At 34.5% G+C, this 7,897-nt stretch overlaps 1 long non-coding RNA gene across 1 annotated transcript; it reads right to left on the reverse strand.

Annotated features, from left to right (window-relative positions):
• Nucleotides 1-964: 964 nt before the first annotated feature.
• On the reverse strand, nt 965-4,662 carry LOC138328814 (uncharacterized). Its single transcript, XR_011209364.1, has 4 exons — nt 4,557-4,662; nt 3,116-3,199; nt 2,261-2,292; nt 965-1,513 (listed from the first exon to the last, which is right to left on the reverse strand). It is a non-coding gene; the product is annotated as an uncharacterized lncRNA (long non-coding RNA).
• Between the last annotated feature and the right edge of the window lie 3,235 nt (nt 4,663-7,897).

Below are 7,897 nucleotides of genomic sequence, written 5' to 3' on the forward strand. Positions count from 1 at the left end.
ATATTCGTGCCATTAACGTCAGCGGCACAGATTTAAGCAGAACGTGTAGAATGAAGGACACCAAAGATCTAAATCTCTGATAACACAGGACAATGTTTTGTTTATATTGATAAAATTACATTGTAGCATTGGTTACAGGGAAATGGGGAAAAAATATAATATAAAAGCACTAAAGCGTGTTGAATGACTTTTTAGTTCACCTGGTCCGAAGGGCCAATGTAAACTTATGCGATACTGTGGCGTCTGGCCTCCGTCCGTCCGTCAACAATTGACTTCTTCTCCATAATCGCTGGTCGGAATGAAACAAAATTAGACTGATAGCATCCTTATGGGGTACCGACTTAAAATTGTACTAATGATTGGGCGGACCCCGGGAGCCTGAGGGGCGGGGTCAAACGAGTCAATTTGTACAAAGGGAGGCGCTGACCCCCGGGGGCCTGAGAGGCAGGGTCAAATGGGGTCAATTTGGCTATTTCCATATAAACGACTTCTGCTCTGCAATTAAGCATGGGATAGCACTCATAATGCAATGGTAGCGTCATTATATGGGTGGGCATTCCAAATTATAAAAATGATGGGACTGACTCCCTCGTGGGCCTGAGGGGCGAGGTCAAAAGGAATCAGTTTGGCTATTTCCATATAAACGACTTCTTTTCTGCAACTAAGCATGGAATAGCACTCATAATGCAATGGTAGGTTGGGGATTCAAAACTGTACAAATGAGGGGGTCACCCTGGGGGTCTGAGGGGCGAGGTCAAAAGGGCCAACTAGGCTATTTTCATATAAATTACTTCCTCTCTGAAATTATGTATTGGATAGCATATTCGTATGATATCTATAGCATCATTATATGGTTGGAATTCAAAATTAAAACAAATAGTGGGTCAATTTTGGTTATTTTTCTGATTGTAAGAGTTTTTGTGATAATTAAAAAAAAAACACAAAAAAACAAACAAAAAACAGATGAGTTATACAGGCCCTCTGGACCTCTTGTTTTATTTTGTAGCGATGACAAAGCATATTTAAACTGATGATGTTACGTAATCAGCTCTAGTTGGGTTTTTTTATGACAGAAATCATCGTCGCTAAGCCTGTTGAGAAAGAACATTCTATAAATATATTTCTGGTATTTTATTGGTAAATGCATAGATCTGTAATTAAATATATTGTTCGATGCCATTGCAGAAATATCAACAACCGTATTAACTTTCAGTGAAATGCAGTAGTTAAAGAAGAATAAAAGATAGAATCCAGCTTAAACTCCGTAAACAATGTAAAGATACAAAATGTGCATTGTATGTACTGCGCTTCTAGATACATATGTACATGTATGTATAAGGATAATAGAACCCGGAAGTTTCAGAAGATTAAGCGTCTTTCTTTTACTTCGTGGACCATAACCAGCATTATAAAATCTAGCCCAACTGTTTTATAATCTATATAAAATCATACGTTACCTAGAGCCATGTTGTCTTCATAATTATATCATATAATCCATGTAGCTAGGCCATCCCTATAATGGTACAGAAATCAGGATGTAATAAATACCCTCACGTTTAATTATCGAGGAAGTGACATTATTTAGGCAATGGCGTTGTGCACGTGATATTGTTGCTTATAGCATTATTGTTAAACGACTTACAAGCGTGTATCATTTGCTGTACATTTCAGACAATATATAGCGATGTTATCTCGATAACATCAGTTGATATATCACTTCTTTGACCCAGACCATATGCACCATTTATAGCGATAAAGCAATGACGTGACGCCAGGATTAGGGAAGATGACCAGCTCTACTGGAATGTTCGCATCTTATAATGACTTAAAAACCCTTCGGAAAAATCTTTTGTAGTTATTTTGAATTGGTTTCTTATTAAAATATGAATGCCAACTGGACAGAGGCAAATTCCATGAACCGCGCCCATTTACATTTGGTTACAATTTTGTGTTGAAATAACAAGGTTTCTGTGATCATAAATTAATCATTTGTTATCGTCAAGGATGAAACAGCCATTTGAACAGCCGTTTTCCTTGATCGCTTCCACGACAATTGTGACGTCACAATGCTTAATGATGTCACAATAAGCGATTGAAGTTCGAAGTTTATATGACTGAAAACTGCGCTTGGTAAGGTTACATTATAAAAAATTGACGTCATCAACAAAATTGCATATGATATAAACACTTGTTTGATCAACACCCTACATTTACGTAAGATCTATGAAAAATGTATGACTGTAACGAAACAATGATTTACCTTTTCTCTAGGTAGATTTATATTTCGAACTGCTGTGTATATACGGCCAGGTTGTCGTTGTCGCCATCAAACAGAAAATGTAATAGAAAATGTTACATTATTATTTTAAAATGATAGTCTAACGCCACAAATTGATTGTTTTTTAACATGAGTGTGCAGCCACACCATTGTTTTTTAATATGAGTGTGCATGCCACACCATTGTTTTTTAACATGAGTGTGCAGCCACACCATTGTTTTTTAACATGAGTGTGCAGCCACACCATTGTTTTTTAACATGAGTGTGCATGCCACATCAGTGATTTTTAACATGAGTGTGCATGCCACACCATTGTTTTTTAACATGAGTGTGCAGCCACACCATTGTTTTTTAACATGAGTGTGCATGCCACATCAGTGATTTTTAACATGAGTGTGCATGCCACACCATTGTTTTTTAACATGAGTGTGCAGCCACACCATTGATTTTTAACATGAGTGTGCATGCCACACCATTGTTTTTTAACATGAGTGTGCAGCCACACCATTGCTTTTTAACATGAGTGTGCAGCCACACCATTGTTTTTAACATGAGTGTGCAGTCACACCATTGTTTTTTAACATGAGTGTGCGTGCCACACCATTGTTTTTTAACATGAGTGTGCAGTCACAAAATTGTTTTTTAACATGAGTGTGCATGCCATGTTTTTAACATGAGTGTGCATGCCACACCATTGTTTTTAAAATGTCGTTTAATGAGGAACATATGTATTGGGACCAAGTATTAAAGCTCCGTTTTATGTTAGCCAACGGAATGTAGAATAGCAATCGAGATGTTAGAATATTTAACAAGGAACAAGTATCAAAGGTTTGTTACCTTCTTCGTGAACGTGAATTGATTGTTCGCCTAAGACTTTGGATTCTATGTTTCGTTTTCCTGCGTCCACGTCAAAAACACCTCCTAAAGAAAAAATAAATAAACAACGCCATATTAGTCGCTACAGCTGATAACAATTCGTTATTACGGTACTTGACAAACGTCAAATGTGACCTATATAAAATTGTGTTGATGTTTTGAAGACAATACTGTATTTAAAATGTTCTCGAGTGCCGTAATTTTCATGCTCTTCAATATAGATCACCGAAAATGTATTGAGAACTGAATAACAATTGCATCCTTAACAATCGTCACAATACTGTACAGCGTAGCTTAAAGATGATCCACCGCCGACAGAGCATAAATGATATTCATCATTTGAACAATAATTGGTGTTTAATCGCGTATATATATGTCTAATTAACACAAAAAAATAATATAAAATAATTTTTTTTTTTTTGTGCATGCGCAATTAGTACTTCATTCTATATACGATATAGTGCCACAGATTTGTTTCGGGATGCAATTAATCATTTTTTATGTTTTTATCTTTAAGTTAAATTAGAAGCTCAAATTTTTCAATGGTGGTAATGGTGTAAAGTAAGTAACTTTTGTAACTGAAGGAAAATACTAAATTGTCTGCTCCTGTTTTTAGTGAAAAAATACTATTTGTCAGCGGTGGAGCATCTTTAAATACGTACACTTATGTTTATATCTCTTCTCTCTTCTCTCTTTATCAACAAGAGAATATCTTGCACCATGTTTGTTTGTTTGCTTTTTTTTACTTCTCAAATGATACTAGTTTTGATGAAACACCACCTTGGTTTTAGCTTTTGTATTCGCGTACGAAAGTATTGCTAAAAGATTCCCTGCTTGCTTGCAAAATGAACGTAACCTCTGTGACAACCTTGGAAATCTTACATGCACATTGTCAACAACCAGATGAGGTTTCCGCCATTGTTTAGAAATATTGAGATAGCTGATAAAAAATTGTTTTCGTCCAAAATATAGAATTTGAATGATAGTTAACATGAACAATTCTTGACAATTCTATTTTATGACTTTATAATTACGCTTTACCGAGATAAAATAAATGGTGTATTTTAGAATTACTTTGTAACATATGTTTTGTTTTGCATTAAAACTTTGCTCCTTATATGATGTAATGCTCAGTATTTAATATGACTTGTATATTTAGGTCAAAACTATTGGCACTTTACATGTAGTACAACCTAATCCCCTCCACTATCTACATACATATGTACCATTGTCAGAGATAGCTGAAGATCACAACGCCCGGCTGCATTTTAGTTTTTGTATGTAGCATATGAAAAGACAGCACTAAAACATTTAACAAATGAATAAACATTGGATACAAATTAAACGTGTTGCGAAATATGCCTCAAAACATAATCAAACATTCGAACAATCTTATCCTTACCGTCATCCCCTTTGACATGTATGACTGTGGCCGCAGTGAATACTAGTAACAAAAGCATGGCGGTGCCCATCCTGGTGCTGGTTTACCTCTGTATCACAAGCTTAAAGGAGGGAATGAAAGTGGAGAAATACCCACTAATTTATAGGAAACTGGCATTAAGCTGTTACTACTCATATATAGAAACATAATACAAACTTAGATTTTGTGGATAGATGTTAAATATGTGATCAAACGTACATTGTACGTAAGTCACAGGTGCTAGCGCAATCAAATTTGAGAATTATTTTTGAGTTAATAGAGTAGTGATGATTTATCGGATTAGAAATAGTCGCTGTTATTAAAGCTGTATTTAGCTTGCAATTATGGAAGCTCGGGATGAATTTAATGAGGTGCGCTAGAGTTTAGCGTCCCGTGTTAAAACTAAAATTAATGATCCAATATCCAGTAGATTCCCTTATTTTAGTCCATTCAAAAGTGTTTCCAATAGACATCAACTGTAATCGCTAGCACGGCAATTGTGACGACACCATAATATCTATGATGACGTCATGATATGCGGATGGTACAGTATAAAGTTGTTTCATACCTTATTAGTCAACGGTCAAAACTCTTTTCCCGAGGTGTTGGGACCGATTCCCGAGGCTGCCCCAGATGCCCCAACACCGGTGGGAAAGAGTTTTGACTGTTGACTGGTTAAGGCATGAAATAACTGTTTGGTAACCTGAATAGTCCAGAAACACCAAATCGGTGTTCAATAACGCAAAAAAAAGAACTTGAAAATTCGCTAGATTTGTATCATACAATACCGTGCGAAGTTGTATTTCGCATGATTGATGTTCTCCGTATTTACAGCACTTCTGCTTTCCGTATGTCATCGGCCGGAGATTTTATCAAATCATTGTAACGCAATTTTAAAGTTATTAAATATTTGGAATAGGTGTAACGTTGAAAATGGATCTCCGTTAAAGATGCTCCACCTGCGACAGAGCATAAATGGTACTCATCATTTGAGCAATAATTGGTGTTTAATCGTGTATATATATATGCCTAATTAACACAAAAAATAACATAAGATATTTTTTTGCCTTTGGTGCATGCGCAATCATTACTTCATTCCATATAGAATACAGTGCCACGGAATTTTTTCGGGATGCAATTAATTATTTTTCATATTTTTAACTTGAAGTAAAATTAGAAGCTCAAACTTTTCAATAGTGGTAATGATGTAAAGTTAGTAACTTTTATAACTGAAGAAAAATACTAGGTGATTCATACATGTACCATAGATTTTCAGAGAAATATCTTTCATCTTTTTAATTGTTCTTACTTTTTCTTAAAAGCGAAAGGAATAAATTTACCATCAATTTGTAATTCTTTAACGTTTTTTAACGCTTAACAATTCAACTAATTTTAAAAACAAACTTAGTCTTCTGTAATAATATTTCTTAACAAAGATTTGGCATAAATCTACATAATATGGACCAAGGATTTATAAGTGAGATTCATCATCAAGCTCACTTGAATCGCAACATGTACACAATCTATTCTCTTTGAATTGTGTGACGAAAGTCTTATTTTTGTTAAATATCTTTTACATTCCGTGTCAACAGGCTTTGTTAAATACAGTTGAAAAACAAATTGTCTACTAAATGTTTATAAAGTATAGAGTGTGTTTTGTGTACCTCTTGTTGTATTATTTACATTGTTAATAACCTCTTCTCTATACACAGCATGAATTCTATTCTCAATAATGTTATATGTAAAACAGTCAGCAGTATCCCAATCCATTTTTACTAGTCCATGTTTAATGTAAATAATCCATTCATCATTAGTTTCAATTATACTTTAATTATGTAAACATTCTTTTAAAATATAGTTAGAAGTACCTTTTATTTTTATTCTGTACTCCAAAATTCTTATTTTTCTAGGTACAAAGATAATAAACCTTCCTAATTCTAAATGTACAAAATTATTACATTTACATGCTGTTTTATTGATAGGGTCCCGGTGGCCGAGTGGTTAAGATGTCTCGACATACATTTATATATACCACAAGCCCGGGTCTCTACCTCTTGGTCGCAAGTTCTAATCCCATGTGGGGCAATTGCCAGGTACTGACCGCTGGCCTGTGATTTTTCTCTGCGAACTTCTGATTTCCTCCACCAATAAACATGACATGTCCTTTCTTGACCCTGACTGTTAATAGGACGTAAAACAAAATGAACCAAAATCAAACTAAGTAAGGTCTTGGTCCTATGACTATTTGCTCATTTCTGTCCTTAATTGCTTCATAATATCGTTAAAAATCCAATAAAAAATGTACAAAAAGGAATCTTGGCGTTTGAAAATTATGCATCGAGTCGACTTTGGCGAATCATGGGGAAAGCGTTGTAGCGTTGGGTTACGTAATGATAAACGAGTTCTTATGGGGTCACTTTTCAACGGGGTCCATTTCCAACGGGTCGGTGTAAAAAGTGCGCTTAAAGTTCAGTTTTCAACCACAGGGGCCAACTCAATGAAATGGATGTTGCCATTTTTGTATTATGACAGTCGTGTGATTTTTTCAGAACATACGAGATTATAGAACATACGGAAATATCCCGTTTTTTTTAATAACTTTTCAAATCTCGCGACCGGTCAATAGTTTCTAAGGATTTGTATACTGAAAGTTTATATGACGATTTTCAAGCAACTTCCTGTGAAAACAGTCGAAAATATTTCAATTATATTTAATATAGAGAGAGTCAGGTAACAATACAAATGCAGTTTATGCATTGAGCAACGCCAATCGCGTTTGGTAAGGTTAAGTAGGGCTACTATACTTTTTTTGTCCTACAATAAAAAATAAGTTTTATGTCACCTCTGTGATGTATGTCCAATCTATAGATAATGATTGTGTGAGAGATCATCTACAACTATATATGTATGTCTTTAATTTCTGTATGTATCTGAACTGTATCTGTATCCTGCTAGAACCACATCATACATATATGTTTCAAAGAAAGAAAGACTCGTCACTTCTTTTAATATAAACATCACTAAAATACAACTTATATTTTAAGACTGATCATGCATTTTCTATACATACTGAAGTACAAAGCAGTTTGTTAAAAAAATAAAAGACATTTTAAAAAAAAATTGGCATTTAAACTCAAATCACATATATAAAAACACAATAGCAGACTAGCTATAGATAATAGCAGAGATTTAGAGTGTATTAATTTATTTTGATAAATAACATAAATTTAAAAATGAAACAATTAAAAACATTATTTTTTAAAACCGATCACTCAGAAAACATGTCATTCCGGCGAATCCGGATTGTTTTGTCGTATCCGGAC

Source organism: Argopecten irradians, chromosome 8, assembly GCF_041381155.1.
Source record: "Argopecten irradians isolate NY chromosome 8, Ai_NY, whole genome shotgun sequence".
Classification (NCBI taxonomy): domain Eukaryota; kingdom Metazoa; phylum Mollusca; class Bivalvia; order Pectinida; family Pectinidae; genus Argopecten; species Argopecten irradians.